This window comes from Pseudopodoces humilis, chromosome 4 (assembly GCF_049639895.1).
Source record: "Pseudopodoces humilis isolate 2021_Gansu_Grassland_sample_001 chromosome 4, ASM4963989v1, whole genome shotgun sequence".
Taxonomy (NCBI): domain Eukaryota; kingdom Metazoa; phylum Chordata; class Aves; order Passeriformes; family Paridae; genus Pseudopodoces; species Pseudopodoces humilis.
This window is the reverse complement of record NC_142203.1, coordinates 52,426,325-52,444,407: the sequence shown is the minus strand read 5'-3', so window position 1 is coordinate 52,444,407 and position 18,083 is coordinate 52,426,325. Positions and strand designations below refer to the sequence as shown.

General features: G+C 40.4%; 1 protein-coding gene across 5 annotated transcripts in view; it reads right to left on the bottom strand.

The window, feature by feature from the left end:
- ARHGEF28 (Rho guanine nucleotide exchange factor 28) overlaps nucleotides 1-12,958 on the bottom strand; it is a 110,956-nt gene extending 97,998 nt beyond the window's left edge. For 3 of the 5 annotated variants that reach the window (XM_088054290.1, XM_014252385.2, XM_088054292.1), the window contains exons 1-2: nucleotides 12,644-12,958; nucleotides 11,628-11,671 (exon numbers count right to left, since the gene is read on the bottom strand). The gene's annotated coding sequence lies outside the window, so the exon portion shown is untranslated. The remainder of the gene's footprint in view (nucleotides 1-11,627; nucleotides 11,672-12,643) is intronic. The other 2 variants (XM_088054291.1, XM_088054299.1) reach the window with 2 other exon arrangements.
- Nucleotides 12,959-18,083: the final 5,125 nt, after the last annotated feature.

Genomic DNA, 18,083 nt, shown 5'->3' with positions numbered 1-18,083 from the left:
AACAGATGTTTCCACCACAGACAAATTAACTTGGAGTCACAGGAGTGGGAGCAATTCCAGCTCCCATCTTCCTCCTGCTTTCCTAAGAGGGCACACAAGCAAGAGGGAAGCTGGCTGGATCTTGCAATGAGATGCAGTAATTTAGTCCTCCACCAAAGAAATGCCTGTCTGCCTCACGAGGCTTTCCCAGAGTTTTCTGGAAGATGACACCTCTTTTGTAAAAGCACTGCTTCCTGGCAGAGCCAGTGCTCAATCCAGGTTTTCAATCAAAGCATATTCACTTAACTATTGCAGCAATTAAATGGTCTGCATAAACAAGAATGAAACACTTTTCCAGGAGCTCCATGAGAAATTCACACTTATAAAACTCATTTGCACAGCATCACTCTCACCACATGTGAGAGAAGGGCTTCTCCACTGCCTCACAACCCATTCTACAAAGCATGACCAAAGCACCTGCTCAAGTCTGCAAAAAAACTCTGGCACTGACTTACTACTCAAGCACAAAGAAACTGAAACTATGGTTATTGGCATTTAAAAGTAAGTAAGTAAGCCCTAACTCACATATCAGTACAAAACAGCAAAATCAACAGAAATAGATTACAGTATACACACCACCTGAAATGAGAACACTGTCCTCCTACAGAATGATGTTTTGTCTGAGTTTGTTCCAGACACTGAAGCTGGAAATACATCCCAACTGTTTTTTCTCTATTTCTAAATATAAAATATAGCTTTATCCTCTAGATACCAAAACCCAAATGAGATAAGTCACATTGACGCCTCATCTTTGGAAAAGTGGCCAAGTACACTGAATACAAGGCAGCTGTGAGAACATGGATCCAGAAGGGCCAGAGTCTTGACAATCCAGTTGCTAGATGTCTTTGACACCATTTTCACAGATTCATTATTTTAACAACAGCCTAACCTCTCTCCCAACTCTTTCCTTGCCTTCATAAGGCTATCTGTATCCTCAAAAACTTGGGAAAATGTAACAGAGAGAGCTTGATTTCTATGTGTAGGTATGCTTAAGCATGCTCTCAGGGTCCATGTGAACCTCAGATATTTCAGTCCCCACTTAGTCAAACAAGGGGAAGGGTGTGTCACCTCAGCATCTCAGCAAATAAACACAGTCCCTGGCCATGGCTCATTTCTCAGGTAGATGCAGGGGAAGATCCTTGCCTCAAGCTCACACTGTGTTGATTCTGGTGGACTTGTAGAAAAGACAAATTTTAAAGTCAAAGGGCATTTACTGAGATCAACCAGCCATTATCTTACTTAGATTTCCACATGCATGGCTAAAAAATGTTATTCAGCTCTACAGAACCACCACAGAAACACAAGGAAACTGGAGAGCTCTCAAACACCATTCTGTAACCGGCAGAGAACTTCCGGCAGCCACATCAACACCTTTGACTGCAAAAAGATACCAGAAAACAGAAGAAAAATAACATGGGAGAAGCCCTCAGTCTATTGCAGCCAAGAGGAGTTTTGATATTGATTTAATGAAAGCCAAGATTGTTATTGTAATCCTTAAAATAAAAACCAGAAAAGCAAACAGGGGAACTAGGGAGAAGACACTGCAGTTAAGAGGACCGTAAGAGAGACATAGATTCAACTCTGAATACATTAAACCCGTGGCTGAGGAAGTGTTAGTTTTTACCTCTCTGGGATCCATAAACTAAAGCCTACCTTTTATTGCCAGGAAAAACACTGACCTGGCACTGGCACCAGGGAGGAGATTAGCAAGGTTCGTGTTTTTAACAAGATTTATAGGTCTGTGCACTCTTGCAGTGTCACCAAACGGGTTTTTCAGACACACATTTTTCCTTGGTTTGTCTTGGGCACTTGAGAGCTGACCATGTCACGCATGCAGCAGCAGGAACCTCTGAACCCCATGTCCTGGGTAGGAAGCAGCAAAGGCTGGACTTGGGAGAAGACCTTCCACCTCCTGACATTCCTCTGACCCTGCTCTGCATCGCAGCAAGGGGCTGAGGCAGGCTCTTTGCGAGAAGAAGAGAGAAATGTGGGTAGCAATCGCTCACAGCTGAATCATGGCAGCATCCAGGCAGGCAGGAGGGGCTGAAGGTTTGACCATGGCACTTCCCCTGTGCCTCATCCCTAGTCTGCTGCAGGACACTCCGTGCCTCAATAAATAACTGGCCATTAATGTGAGCTGAGCTTCTTCCACTTTGAAACCACCATCCTCCTCACCAGGACCCTGCCCCAGCAAAACAGATGCAACACAAAAAGATCTTTAGAGGATTTCCAGGCCACCATGCTTAATTTCAACAACTGCTCTGTATCCTTGCATACATAGCCTGGATAAATCTACTTTCCAGAAGCTTTTTACCATAAAAATGACACGTTCTGAAGTAACCAAACTACGCATGTAGCATAATAGCTTGACAAGTAAGGTTTAATCCAGGGCTTTCAAGGATATCATCTCTAAATGTAACAGGACAAACAAATATCAGCTTTATAATTACAATTATATGCTCTAAGAAAAATATTTATGCACTGAGGTAAAAAAATGGCTTAATTGCTCCCAAAATGCAAGTCCCAATGCACTGAAATAAAGGCAAATCTCCAAGTATTGCCAGCAACAAAAGGAATATTTTCCTCTATGTCAGCTGCTAGTGGCCACTGCAATTTCACATAAATATTTTTTCACTGCTGAGAGGACTCACTTCAGAAAATGTTTATATTTTACTTTTGCTTGGACAAGAACAGTAGCAGCCATACAGTTTTAATGACCCTTCTGCAACTCAGCTGCAACTGTGAGCAGTTCTACACAAAAGATGCTAAAATAGAAAAATTTTAGCAGTAGGGAAATTTTAATGAACACAAATCAATCATATTCAAATCATTAATAACAAGGAAAAATTATAAACATGCCTTTCCAATGCTCTGTGATGTTTTTATAGTGTCCACCAGACAGATCTTGCCTACAGATTTCAGTACATGCAGTTATGGTCTTGCCCAAGAAAACATGTACCTAAACTGAACTGAATACAATGGGATTCAGCGAGTAATGAAGCAGCAATAATGAATGCAGGGAAGGAAAGAAGTTACAAACTGAAAAAAATAAGACATAAAAGCTGAACTTTTCTGTAGAAGCATTAGCCTTCTAACTGTATAGCTAAAAATGTCCAGAACAAAACCAGGGTGAATTTTCCCAGCATTTAATAAATTAAGGGAAGAAACTACTGAGTATGATTGTTTTTTTTCTATCCAGAATAATGCAATAAGCGTAATTCTACATACAAACATACCTTGGAGGCAAGGTATGTGTTGATAGAGTTATTTTTAATACAACATATTGTCCAAAAGCCCACACATACACTTTCATAAAAATTAAATATGCATGCAGAGTTGCTTCTAAAAGAGACAGTCCTCTGCTGATTCATACTGCAAAATTCCACCAGCACCCAGAGAACTTCACTCCTTTGCACAAGGCTGGTCTTCAGTCCCTGAACCTGTGGGAAAGATGCTGCCAGGTAGGAAATGCACCGGGTCAGGTTCCCCAAACTCATCAGCTTTACACACCAGCTATCTGTAGGTACTTCAGCATGTGGCAGGCTTCTGAGAAATGCAGAGGATGCATTTCCACAGACACTTCCAGGCACAAGTAAGAAGCATCAAGCCCACATGTGCTTAAGACAATACAACACACAGGAAGCCCACTGATTAGCAGCTGAGGCAGCTCTGTGTTCTTGTCAAAAAAGTGAGAAAAGAAAGTGTTTAGTGAACACCAAAATAAAATCTGAAGGATGTCTCTAGCAAGGTCCCAGCACTATCTTGAATACAAAAGCCCTAGAAGAGAAGTTTCCTAATGAAGAGAAGCTTCCCTCTTTTTATATGAAAAAGCAGGAAGTTCCTCACTTTGGTTCAGATGCAGTGCCTTTTTAAAAGAAAAGGTATTTACTGGTAGAAGCCATAGCCACCTTTTTGACAAAGCAGCCCACAAAAACTGGGAAAAAAATTAAGCACTCTGTTACATCCAAATTGATGATGAAAGCATACTCCAAGCAAAGAAGGATGGAGGAGATACTGACAAGTTAACTAGCTGACTCCCCTGCCTCACAGGAGGATCAAAGCTGCCCAAGTTTACTCCTCAGAGATGGATTTTCCCCACCCTGTTGAAAACACCTCTCACACACAGCACTGTGAACTTCCTCCCACCCAAACAATCCCTGTCTGGCCTCTCCCCCCTTCTGCACCTGGTTCATACTTTGTGCTTCTTTAATGGCTTAACAAGTCCTTGGCCTTGATTAGGGGAAGAGAGATAAAGGGTTGTTTTATGTTGTCGGGGTTTAAACCTTGTGGGTTTCAATCAAGCTTATTGCAATACTCCCCCTTTAGTGACAAACTGAAATACATCTGCTGTATCGGGAGTTTCTGAAACTGCATACACTGGCTTTTACCCAAAGCTGATGTCTCAAAATGAGTTATACCCCCTACCTCCTCACTAGCCTCAACAAAGATCACAGAGAGAAAAACAAAGGGTTTTGTTGAGAGCTGCAAAATTTGCCTCCAGCAAAAGGAATTAGAATCCAACAGAATCAAAAAAACAAAAACAAAATAAAGAAAAAATATTTCCTCTAAAAAGAAGAAACAAAGTAACAGGTCATGATATACATATGTCTGCAAGTCTCCTATGCTACTGCACACTGTTAAGTTGCCTCTAACATTACCCACTTTAAAAAGAAACATGTATTAGACATCTGCTTTTCATCCAGTGCACATGCAATATGCCCAGATGCTTTCCAGGTTTTTATTTTCTATGGCATTATCTTATGATGAAAAAAAATTGTCCTCTTCAGTCCTGCTTCTTCTGTTAACCCTCTCAACCAGCCCTTTACTCAATTTAAGATACAGCTGGCAGCAACACCACTTCTACATCACCATCAGCGACATCCAGCCACACCAACCTGACCCATGTCAGACCTGGGAACACAATTTCATTTTTGCTGAATTAGTGATGATGCCTTGTGGGCTACCTAGAAATAGAGGCCAGGCAAAATTAAGGGAATAAAAAGTGGCTATATTTATTGAAAGGCCTTCAGGTACACTTCAGGGGCTACACCCAAATGGAAAATGGGCGATGGGTTTTCATACTTTTATGAGTTTATTCCATTTGCATATTGGGTGTTAATCTTCCAATTACAGCATCAGGTAATGAAGTCATTTACCCCAAGTTTGCTCCCCCACAACTCACTTTTGTGTACATTTCTCAGGGCCTGAGACAGTAAAGTGTCCTTGATTCCCAGGCCTAGAGAGGACTTGTTTTGTCTGACCAAAATGAGAAAGCAGTAGCTCTATACTATAGGGAGTTTACAGCTATACACTAAAGAATTGCAGGATTACAAATACATGAAAAATATAAAAGCTAAAATCCTAAGGCATCAGTGAGAGCATATGATACAAAGCTTATGCTGGCTTTGTGCTTTTTATGCCTGCTCTATGTCAGCAGCAGTATAAGAGACAGTCATGGAACTGGCCATTCATGCAGAATTAATCTACCAGTGCTTTTAAACAATCTGAACCACAGAGCAAATCTATAGCAAATCACCACTTTACATCAAACAGACTTTATTTTCCTTACCTTGCCACCAACAATCTTAAAGCTGTGTTTAGCTTATTATCAAATTGTGACAACAGCTAAGGTGTTGAAAAATTTTCAGAGTCCCATATGGCGAAGTAATAAACAAGTAATTAATAAATAAATAAATGGAATATCTTTTAAGTCTGGAATGACTGGATAGAAATAAAAATATCTGGAATGCTTGTATCAGAAAGGAGAGGAGAGAAGGCAGAAGAAAGAAAAAAAATTAAGCCCGGTGTCAAAACATACATTAATGTTCTAGCTTGTCTATCATTGAAAGAATCATGCAGTGTTTTGCTGTCAGGGACAGAACAACTTATGTTCATGCATAAAATAATACAGAGGAATCAAAAAACTTAAGAATGAGCTGTTAACATAGGTCAGACAATTTTTGCAATAAGAAAATTAACATCCCTTCTGACATGTGACTGCTGACTAAAAGAAAAGGAGTAATCTCTTTCAGTTGACTTGATTTAAAATACACAAATCAGACTAGTAATTATTCTCATGTCCCTTGTAATATCAAGGCTCTACTGTTGCAGACACTACAAAAAAAACATGTAAGCACAAAGTCTCTGCCTAGAAAAATCTCAATTTAAGGACTGAGGGGAAAAAAATATCCCAGTGGAACAAAAATTATCTGCCTGCTCATGGACACCCTTTAAGCACCTATTATTTTCTTTCATATCTTTCAAAATAGGTCCCATTCTTTCAGATACATTTTCTCAGTCTCATTCTGGCAGCAGGCCTGCATCCAGAGGCTAGCCTGTGCATACTCCTCTGTGCATCCCCATGCAGGCTTCCCATGATGGACCTGACCTGGCTCCCAGAGCAGACAACAAATTACACCTGACTCCAGGCAGAACTGGATCAGGCCAATACAGCTCTGTGCATTAACAAAGGCATGCTGAAAGGCCAGCACACATTTACATTTTAAACTACTTTTTTTTTGTGTGCTGTGAAGTCTAAGTAAGGCAGTCATTTCAGCCTCATTGAATACACAGGCCCAGAATTATGGCCAGACCCACTGCAAGAGCAAAGAATACGAAAGTACAGAATTGACAAGACCAGCTAGAAATCATCCTCTTTCCACAAAAGGCTGGCTAGAAGATACCGATACCTGGCAAGAGCAACAAAAGCTGTATTAAACCATGGAAAATTATCCCTTTCTACCCCACTTCAAATATCAACTACAGCATGGGGGAACTGGGAAAGCAAGCAACAAGGGAGACAATCAACTCCTCACAATCAATTCCTGAGTCCTACTGCCACTTCCCACTCAAATCATACAAAAGCATGCTGGAATAGTGTTTGGCACTTTGCAGACTCAGCCCGAGGAAAGACCATCACTGAGCTTATGCAAAGCTTGAGAGTCTCCAGGCCCTGAGGAGACTCTGTGGCTGCAAGCAGCCTGGTGCCACATCCGACTCTCTGCCCTTCCCAACCCAGCCAGAGAAACCTTCCAAAACCTCCCCACAGGAATACTTCCATACGCCAGTATTAACTACCTCTCTCTTCTTGGCACCTGTGCTTCACACAGGAAGCTGTAACAGTGTCAGAAACAAATCTGCCCCCAAGTAGAAACATTGGAGCTGAGACGCCTTAAGAGGGAGATTTTGTATAACAGAACACAAGAGAAGTTAATTAAGCTGAGACTTTGGTGGCTTTGAGCCAGCTGCAGTGGTTGTACACAGGAGAGGCGATATCTTAGGTATGTATGTACATTTTGAGAATAGTAAGCACCTTGCAGCATGAGAGCAAGTGGAAATTTAAATTCCCAGATCTTGAGCCTCAAAGCCAGGAGCCTGTGTTTCTGCCTCTTCCCAGAGAATCAACATTCAAAAGTTCATTTGGAAAGACAGACACATAACCTTCAGCACCATCTCCTGGGTAGATGAGGTCCCTTTGGTGTCTCCACAAAACTGCTGGCGAGACACTCTGTGGCTCAGCATTTCTTTATTTATCTCTCCTGCTCCTATGGGAAACATTCATAAGGCCCCTAGCAGAGAATAATTTACTTACTTATTTACTGCTCTTGGGAACTCACTATTTCCAAAGTATGTTTGCCCCATGGCAGCAAGGTATTTCTTTGCCAGTGTCAAAGTTGGTAATGAATAACATTTCTTTAAAATAAACAAAAAACAGTTACCCACCATTAAATAAGGAGTGATTTTCCATGAGGGAGATTTGTTTCTCCACATTAAAAACTGCGTACAATAGGAGGAAAAACTGCTGTACATAAATTCTTTAATACCTGAAGAGTGCTCCATCAAATATTTTGCCTTTGATCTTCCATCTTTCATGAATAGTCTTTTTTCCATGAGACCAGTGTCTGCCTGAAGATAGTGAGGTCTTATTCCACACACTGTCTTTAGTACACAATGAAATGAAAAACCCAGCTTGCTGCTCCTTTTACAGAAAGAAGTGGCTAAATAGAATTGAATTTGTATCAGTTTTTAAAAAGCATAATTTAGGAGGGCAAAACCTGCTTACGTTCAAGTTCTAGATATTTAAATGATGTATTATTAGCATTGAAAGAAGAGATGCCTATGAACTGTTGGTGTATTCTTGGCTAGTCAATCCTGAAAACTAATCTGGCTTATAAAGAGTAAATTTATAGAGTGGTTAGAGCAGTAATTTGCTGTCTAGAAACCAGAAACAAGCTTCTCAAATTAATGTGAGGAAATGTCCTTCAAATATTTGATTTTCCATCTCATTACCATTTATTTTTTAAATCATGGCATTGATGTGTGTTGTAATTAGATTTTAATGTACTGCTGACACAAAAAGTAAATACAGAAGAAGTGTATTAAATAATGCATTTTCAAAATGAAGTAACTGCATAGAGCATTCTTAAATGTATTTCACCAAAATTCTATTAAATCAGAAAGGTCCTTGAGCTTTCAGGCAGCATTCTCTCTTATGTAACAAAATAGAATATTCATCACTTGGCCAACAAGATTACACATACAATTTTAGATTTGCCAAGATATTCAGCACTGCTGCAATGCAACAGTTTGAAGTAGCCACACTGTATGGACACATCCTCCAGCTGTGTTCATAGCTGTTCACATAGAGTGAGTCAACAAAGTACCCTGCATATAATCTTTAAAAACATGTATTATAAGCACAAAACTTCAGTTTTTATCAGATAATCTGACATGAAATTCAAGCCTCTCAAAACAGGCATTCTTGCAATGAAGAAGAGGGTAAAGTCCAGTGGATATAGGTGCTATGTTTACATACAGTGTGAAAAGCATCCTAATTTTGGACCCAGGATACAGCAAATTTCTTCCTCTCTCAATGAACAAAACCTATGCTTTCAAAGAGGCTGAAAAGAAGAGATTACTTCCTACCTTTTGATCTCTTCCACTTCTCTTGTGGAAAATAATGTGTTAGAACCATATGCTGATGTGAACAGTGTGCAATTGCCATGACATGGTACTCTGCAGTTCCACTGTGGCCCTTTAGAAAGGACTGGAATACATTAGAGAAATAACTAAATTCATGGTAGTGTAAGTATTTGTTAGGTTCCCTCAGTTTTCCAGAGGTGTTTTCTCTATCCCTGATTATGGGACATGAAAGCAGGGTTTAGGAATGGAGATGGAAGAGCATTTAGACAAGCTCAGCTTGTCAGAGAACTGCTTAATGAAGACTAAGGAACTGAATAACCAGAAAGGGCTTTCATGTTTAATTTAAATGCTGTTTTGATTGTGTTTTCCAATAAAGTCACGCAAATAAAGCAGAAGCAGTTGGAAGGAGTTTCCAGAACTAAAGAAATAATTTGATCTAACTAATAGAAGATAACTGCCCTGACTTAAGGACTTTTTCAGAAAGGATAGACCTCTTTGATCTACCCAAACACACTCATAAAAGCACTCATATTATGAAAAATACTGTGATGGGCAAGACTGTGAAGCTGCAACACTTTCAGGCACCAACTCATTAGATTAACTGCATCAACCTCAAATGATCAGTATAAGGTCTGCTAAGATTTCAGATGGGGGTTGAAAGAAAACTTTCCATCTTTCTCACACATACACAAAGAAATACATAAATAAACAGGAGACTGTTAAAAATTTACTGCAATCCCAAGTTCTGGGAAACTCACCCCAGGTGCTCCCACTGCCCTGGTAGTCCACGTTTCTCCACTAACCTCAGGCATGTTAGGACACTGGGAACCCATAAGAAAGAGACCATCTCCTTCTGCTGCCCTCGCAAGAAAATGAGTTGATGACAATCCTGGGTTTCTAGTTCACTGGGTTTCTAGCAATTTAGGAGCCCCCTCTGGAATTTATCCACCTGGGTTGGTGAGAGACTGAAGACCACAACTGGAAAATTACCAGAGCACAGCAGCACAACCAGAAAAGCTTAGATCTGGTACAGACTCTCACTTGTGCAAAGCTTGGGGTGAATGTTCTCAACTAAAATCACATTCTCCCACCCACCACATTACAAGTGACCAAAACACTCCAAGCCTCCCCCTCATGGTGAGTCCCTTGTTCATAAGAGATGTACAATTATTAGTCTCCAAATGCAGAGTTTTGTACAATTCTTTCCACTTTTTACTGGCATAAATAACAGGTGGGAAAATTCTATCTTCCCACATAATTACTGAGTTCTTCTCAGTACTAACCAGCATCTCCTAAAACTGATGTCAACAAATTTACATATATTTTGCAAGCCTGCATCTGATTCATAGAATCATCTGATTCATTCATTTATAATCAAAATACTAAGGTAGACTTAAGTATGACACTTCAGAACTATCACTTGTAGTATCTTTCTCTCTACCCTAATAGTTCTTGCAGTACCTGTATATCTTTATCTCTTTATATTAATGTTCCCCTTCTTTATTGTCCATAAGAGTTTCCTGTGAGACACAGTATCAAATGCTTCATTTTCAACAACCTGGATTAAAACCACTGCACAGCCCTTTGCAAAGTGGTCAGTAACCTTATTATGGGAAGATACTAGGTCAGTCAGATCAGATATCACCACGTCCCTGATTACTTTTCCTATAAAAATTTGTTCATATAGCCTAGGACCATACAATAAACATCACATGAGCAGGTCTCAAAAACATTTTTCTCCTGATGCCTTTAAAGATACTGCATCTAATTATTGCAAGCCTGACGTTCCAGCTCTGGAGCTGACAAATACAATGAAAAATCATGTTGGTGCATTATGTGTATCGTATGTTCCTTCACTACTCCAGGGTACAGATTATTCATATTCCTCCATTCCCATCCCCATCTCATGACAATAAGCAGGTAATTATTTTGTTTCTTTCTTTGTTTCATCTTTTACCACCTTTTTGAAAACCATTCAGTATTCTCCCATTTCCCCCCTAGGCATCATCCATGTACCCCTACTAATCTCACTGCAAAGCAAAACAGATACAAAAAACACAATTATATTTTTTTAATAACAACTACTAGAGTTCCCAAGTTTTAATACTCACAATTGCAGCTCCTTGAAGGCACAAAATAAATTAAGTTTATCTAATATGTCCTCACTCATGTCACTACTTGTTTATTAGCTTGGAGTTCATCTATTTTAAGCAATTATTTCAGGTTTTGCAGAAAAAAAAATCCACTTGGTTACAAATTTCAACTTATTTTTTTACATAACACAAAATTTCCTGCTTAGTGGAAACTGAGAGAATGGTATTTTGGAATTTTGTAAGCAAAAAACAACCAAAAATTATGGGAAAGCAAGCGAGAGGCGTCTCTTCACAGGCAGTAAATCTGCTTTTGAAAACTGCAATTGAGAATGCTGAAGGAGAACCAGGTAATGATCACAAAGGGGAAATAATTGAAAACTTCCTTCAGAGAGCTGAGTTGCACTACTGAAAACTATCACCTCCACACATGCTTCATCAGACAGCAACATTCAGCAGCCTCCAGTCTCAGAAAACCAGAGAATGGTTTTTAGTTTCATTCACCCTGCTTTTCAATGAGCTGTTACCCAAAAGAAAGCAACTCTCCAGGCAGAAGCCTAGTATTGTAGGACTTACATAAAGAGGTACTTCAGAGCAGCTTAACTCCATTGTCACAGCATCTACAAACAGAATAAACCAGTGGAATTATTACACACCCATCATGAGGTATTGATATAATGTGTGATTCATGTCTGCAAACTGGGTCAACATCTTCCAGAACTAGGGGGTGGAGGGTATTAATCTTATCAGCTATCCAGTTGTCCCAGATCTCTCCAGAATGAGAAAATGCTGATGCCTATGTAAGGCTGGAGGAGGGGTGGCTGGTATTATTTAACATCTCGTATGCATTTCAGATACCAGAAACAGTGAACAGGCCAGGCTGAGCCCAGCTGCTGAGACACTCCTAGCTGCCACAAATTAAGTCATGGGAATTTCAGCATTTATCTCTAGAAGTAAAAAATGGAACTTGAACTGCACTGTAGCAACTTTTACTCCCCACCAATATCCCAAGTGTCTGGTGTTGATTTTTTTTCAGCAAATTCATAGAAGTTATCCCCAAGGCAGGTTGCCTTAACTACCATAAAACAGCAAGCTACTGAGACAAGTCACCACCAGAACTAACACAACGACAGTCATCATAGCAACTCTGATTTCCATAATCATATTTCAGATTCACTACACCCTGAAAATTCATAGTCTAAAAGTAGTATTCTTTTCAAATGAGAAAAGTATACCAGAAGCAACATCTTTACAGCAGCAAGGTGGGTTCAACAACTATGCACAAGTCATCTTCAACTTGCTGAAACAGGCTACAAAAAGAGACTGCCTTCATAGACGGCTGTCTCAGCTCAGATGTGGCCTTGTTGTTACAGCTGAACAGTGTCCAAGAACAACACAGTTGTGCAGCTCACTGCATGTCAATGCATATGTTCAGCCTGGTATGAGTCAGATAGGATTTGAGAAGTTCCCTACATTCAAATGCAGAAATGAAATGCATGGCTTCAATTGAAACCAAAGACTACCCACCCACCATCCATGCATATACTCCTTTTAAACCACAAATTTGTTAATCCTCATCTCCTGGTGCTCACCAATTCAAGTACGTTCACATGTCCAAAAATTCCTGCAGTTCTAAAACATGGCAAAATCCTTCACAAAATCACTGGTCACAAAGGTTCAGCCAAAAAAAATCCAAACCTTTCATGCTGTAAGAAAAAGATATCAAAGCGAACGCTAATCCAGCCAGCCTATTCAGCAGTATGATTCAGACAGAGGAGTTTCTTATTCTCTGTGTAGAAAGGAAGTATCCTCCAGCTGACTCCAAGGCATCTCACTTCAACAGACAAAGTTCTGCAGTTTCCAGCAACAGCATCCTGAACCAACCTTAAGAGCAGGAGCACGGGAAGCACAGCCCTGTTGGTACAAAAGAAAACAGGGTTATAAATCAAATAACAGTAATATTAGTTCCACGAGGAGTAGTTTAAGGTAGAGCCTTTCACAAGTGTTCACTGACAGAATAGAAGACACACATTAGTATCTATCCCACACCTCACAATTACTGCTGCTTTTCTGAAGTGGGCACCACTTCATGGTTGTCTGAAACAAGAGACTCATCAGTCAGCTGTCTGACTCCACTGCTCTATTCCAATGTATAAAACCCCTCCACCTACACTGGGTCTCAATCCTTAAAGGAACACATCCAAACTAAAGTCCACTACCTCCACTGCAAGAAACTATGAGCACATGCAAATCATTTTGCCGTGCCAAGAGAGTAAGAACCAGTCTTGGATGCTTTTGTCAAATGATTATCCTGATCTCCAAAGCCTCAAGAGATTTATCTCAACATCTTCCTCCTCTGCGAGGGCGAGATAGGCAGGTATCCAGTCTAGTCTACCTATTCTTCAGAAAGTGTGAGCAAGAAAACAACTTAGCTATTCTTTTGGAGGATAAAAATTGCATCACCAGTACAACAAACTTCTTCTGTATTGGCAAATACAAACACAACTCACTGGAGAGATGGTGCCATCCTGGCTTCCCTTTGCCCTTTGTTTGCATCACACTGTGGATCCCCTGGGAGCCTGAGCAATCAAAATACTGAGTACCTAGCACAGCATGAATGCTGAATGGATGAATAAGCTTATCAGAACCAACCAAGCTTTCTCATACAGCACTGACTTGAACCATGCTGAAAGAATATCAGTACTTTCCCTGTGTACTTGCCTGACAAGCCAGCTTATAATGGTGTTTCCTGGATACTAATGGTACTCATTGCTTTCTGCAGAAGAACCAATAAATGTGAACACACAGCACTAAGCAGCTTCTTTTGCTTTTCTCACACTCTGAAGAATTTAGAAAAAAGACTGTTTAGAAAAAAGTTTCATGTGAATGGCTCACGTCTTTCCTCTGTCTGGGGCTTACAGTAACTCAGCCTGGCTGCTGGAAGTGGCTGGGAGAGGCAGGAAGAAGAGGATGCACGTAGGGAGGAAATACTCAGCTCTGGCTACAGCACAGCGCCTGTGCAACCTCCATTTCAGATCAAGAGCCTGAAAGAGACACCATCACATGCAGCTTACTCCTCACCACTCACCTCCTCTGTACAGCAAAGAACTGCCCATCACCACAAAAAGCAGGGCTCCCAGTGCACATAAGGTACCATGCAGACAAATCCTCTCCAGTGCTAAGGCAGAGTCCTACCCCCACAGCAAGGGGAGGGTCGAGCTCCTGACATCATGAATACACATAATTTTACAGAGCAACACCTGATCCCTTCCTTGGACATCTGTGCCTCTGACACAGAAACCAGCACAACGGGCATCTAACAGACAAACAGGTCTGGTTTCAGGCATTGCCCACACTGCCAGTGACAGCAGTAGCAGAAATCATCTACACACACAAAAAAACCCTTTTCAGCATCCAGTTTAGCAGCTAATTTAATGGAATCATATATTGTGATGTGGTACAAACTGGAAAAACTTGCAGCCGAGGTGAATATACAAAAAGTATATTAACAGATATATTAGTTACGAATCAGGCAGAGGTAAATATACAAAAAGGAGCAAAAAATCTTGACCAACATTTTAGTGAAGTAAACATTTTTTCATCTACAATATCCCCTTAAACCTAGTGACAAATGCTACTGCCAGTTCCTAACCAGCTCAAGCTAGTAATAGGAACAGCAACATGCAATTTCGATTTTACCAAAGATGCAAGACATTCCAATGCATAGGCGGAATATATCATTCCAATATTCTTCACCCAATATTTTATTTCGTTTTTGTCAATTATGGGACTGCCATATATTCCAATTTTTTCCAGCATTACAAATTTTACCATTTTACAGCATGGGTTCCCCAATTATCATGATATGTTAGAAGGACCACAATAAGAAAATAAACCAATGTAAAATAAAAACATCCATTACTGACTTAACTTGATTTTTACTCTGCACACATCAAGAAATTAGATAAGGGTAAGAATTATTTAAGTTTTACCTTTAAGGAAGGTTTTTCTACCAGATGACATGTTTTCCCTCCAGGCAACACTGTGACTACTATTGGCTGTCCCAGCTCTTACTGTCTATCATCAGCATTTTCCTAAACACAGAAGGGCACTTCCTGAACTTACAGCTAGGTAGGTTCAGGAACTATAACTAGTTACAGTTATAGTATAGTAACTATATAAAGTTATTATACTATAACTATATCAAGACAGGCACATTAAATCTCTATTTGTGTTCAACCAAAACAATAAAGCAGGGATGCATCCCACCCAGAGGCCACTGGGAGGCAGGCAGGAATCCCCAGAGCATCATTTGTAATGCTTTAAAATCCAACATACTTGTCTTAGCAAAATGTCTTGTAGAAGTCTAGCAGCACATGCAGATCAAGAGGTCTTTTACTGAGCTCTCTCTGTGTAACTAACCATTACTACCATGTTATTATTTTGACCCTGCAAACAGTCTGTTTATACTTCTCAGATGTATATACTCTTCAAAAGCCGTGAGACTTCAGTATGGTGCTCGCAGACAAGCCATTGGCCATTAGTAACACTCATCCCACAGCTCCAGCTATAAAAGCACAGCAATGGAACTGAACTGTGTTCCTGAATTTATAGATTCCATCTGAGGTACATTATGTTAGTACACTGAAGGCTTGCTCACACCTTCCCCAGCATCAGAAGCTACACTGCACAGTCACCAGGTCAAATGTGGTACAGAACAGTCTGTTAAGTACAGATTGTTGATTACTTCACCAGACATTAGCTGCTCTTGAAGGCAATTGAAGAAATGCAGCTAACCACCTTTTTTAAAATATCACTCTTCAACAATTTGAGACAAACAGAAGCTTAAATCTTATTAAAAAATCACCCCATTCAGGACTATTGAAATACCAAAATACATGCAAATTAATTTGTTAAAAACACAGCCATTTTGTGATCATTGGAAGGGAATTTAAGAGTCTCCAAGAAAAGAATCACACTTCTTCACCTCTGAGGAATAGTCTAGGGTTTTAGAACACAGAAAAAACTCTAGGAAAAAAATGGATCTTCTGACAGAAGCCTGTTGTTGAAGTTGGCAAAATACATTCTTTATGTATTCCTGTATTAACATTCTTAATGTAGCATTTTCATTTCAGCTAAAAAAAATGGGGCTCTAGAATTTAAAAACCTTAAAAATGTGAGATGTGGGTTATACATTACTGAAAGACAAAAATAAAACCAAATGTATTACTAAGGTTACTGAAACAAAATATCTTTGATAACACTGTGAGACACCTGTCTCACTCCTTTTAACACTCATTTTGTCAGAGACAGTAGCTCTCTAATTATGAAAATTTTAATGGCTTTAGCATTTATCAGTTTGTGAGTTGTGAAGCCATGGAACCAGAGCAACAGCAAACCCTTTCAAGAGTTCATGCAGCACAGTTGTACAGTTTAATGACCAGGTAGCAAAGAAATGGACCAGAAACTTTTGGTTCTACAAATGCATTCAAATGGAGGCTCCAGTGCTATCTTGTGACACTGCATCGTCCCTCAGGCTTGGCCATCCACCAAACCGCTATAATTAACAAAGCAAGATATATACACAATATTCTGTGTATTTAATGACACATTTGTAACTGGTACTCTACCTTCATGAAAAGCTAGAACTGTGTAACAAACTCTATACTTTTTAAATTTTTATACCAAAAGTCATTAAACTTAATTCTGACAATCAAAGCAACAGCTTCCTTTGAGAAGGGCAACTATTCCACCTTACAGCCCTTTTTTAAGTATTAATGTAGTTTGGTGGTATCTGCTTGTCTTAATGATGCTACACCTGAAAGATAACAACTCAACTAGTTGGTAGGAAAAGCTGTGTTTTTGAAAATTCTGTAAATCATCAGCATAAATGTCTAATTCACAAGTTAACTGAGATGGCAGGATGAATTGCCTATTATCAAGACACACCTACACAATAACTTTCCTTGTTTCAGTCAATATTCAAACATCATTCTGGAAAAATAAAAGCAATTAAGCAGTCTAATATTTTCACCAGATGTTGTCCTGTCTATTTTTCGTACCGAATTCACAGGATACTTTACTTATGTAGAAAAATCCCTCTTAGTAAAATGCCTCCTGATATCCTACATCCACAATGTGCAGTAAAGAGCAAATTACTTCTGTAAAATAAAACGCCTGGTAGGTTTTCAGTCACATCTATGTGCCTTATAAGATTTATGAGAACTTTGTCCATTTCTTTACAGTATCAGACACAGAGGCAAGAGTTAAGTCCATAAAAATGAAGAAGGATTTTAGAGCCTGGCACATCTCTAAGCTGTGTACAGAAGTGCCCCAACAAAACACTATCAAGAACTGCTTTGAAAGGTGTTTCTCAGAATTGTACTGTTAGAAGAACTTTCATTTCCTTTACATTTTTGACTGTTAAAAAAGTGAAGAGTAACAAAGTTAAAAACTTCTTTTGTTCTGTATGAGAAACGCAAGTGCCTTTATGATCAAGACTAAATAGCTTGTCCTCACTGGGACAAAAAAAAAAGGGGGGGGGGGAAAAAAAGAGTGGCTTTTATGGCAAAATAATGAACTTAAAACAGGAAAACAAACAACGACATATATTTAAAAACAACAACAAAACCACAACGAAGCCCTATTCAAACCCCTCTCCACCTTTTGGGGCTTGGAAGGGGAATGACAGGGCACGCCAAGGCTTTGCGCGGGCACCAGCGCAGCCCGCCGGGTGCACCGCGCAGGGCGGCGCCGGGACGCGGTCCCAGCCGGCGGAACATCGCCGCAGCTCCTCGGAGCCCGATGCTGCGGGACGGCGAAGGTTCGGGACAATGCACGCTCCCCGCCCAGCGCGGCGGTCCCGGGGCTGCGGGGCAGCAGGTGCCGCGGCCCGCCCCCCCCCCCCGCGGGCAGCGCCCCCCTTCCCTACCCCTAGTGTCCGGGGCCGGGCTCCGCCGCCGCCGCCGGGCAGGGAGGGAGGGAGGGAGGCAGGGATGGAGGGAGGGAGGGAGGCGGCGCTGCCGAGCCGCC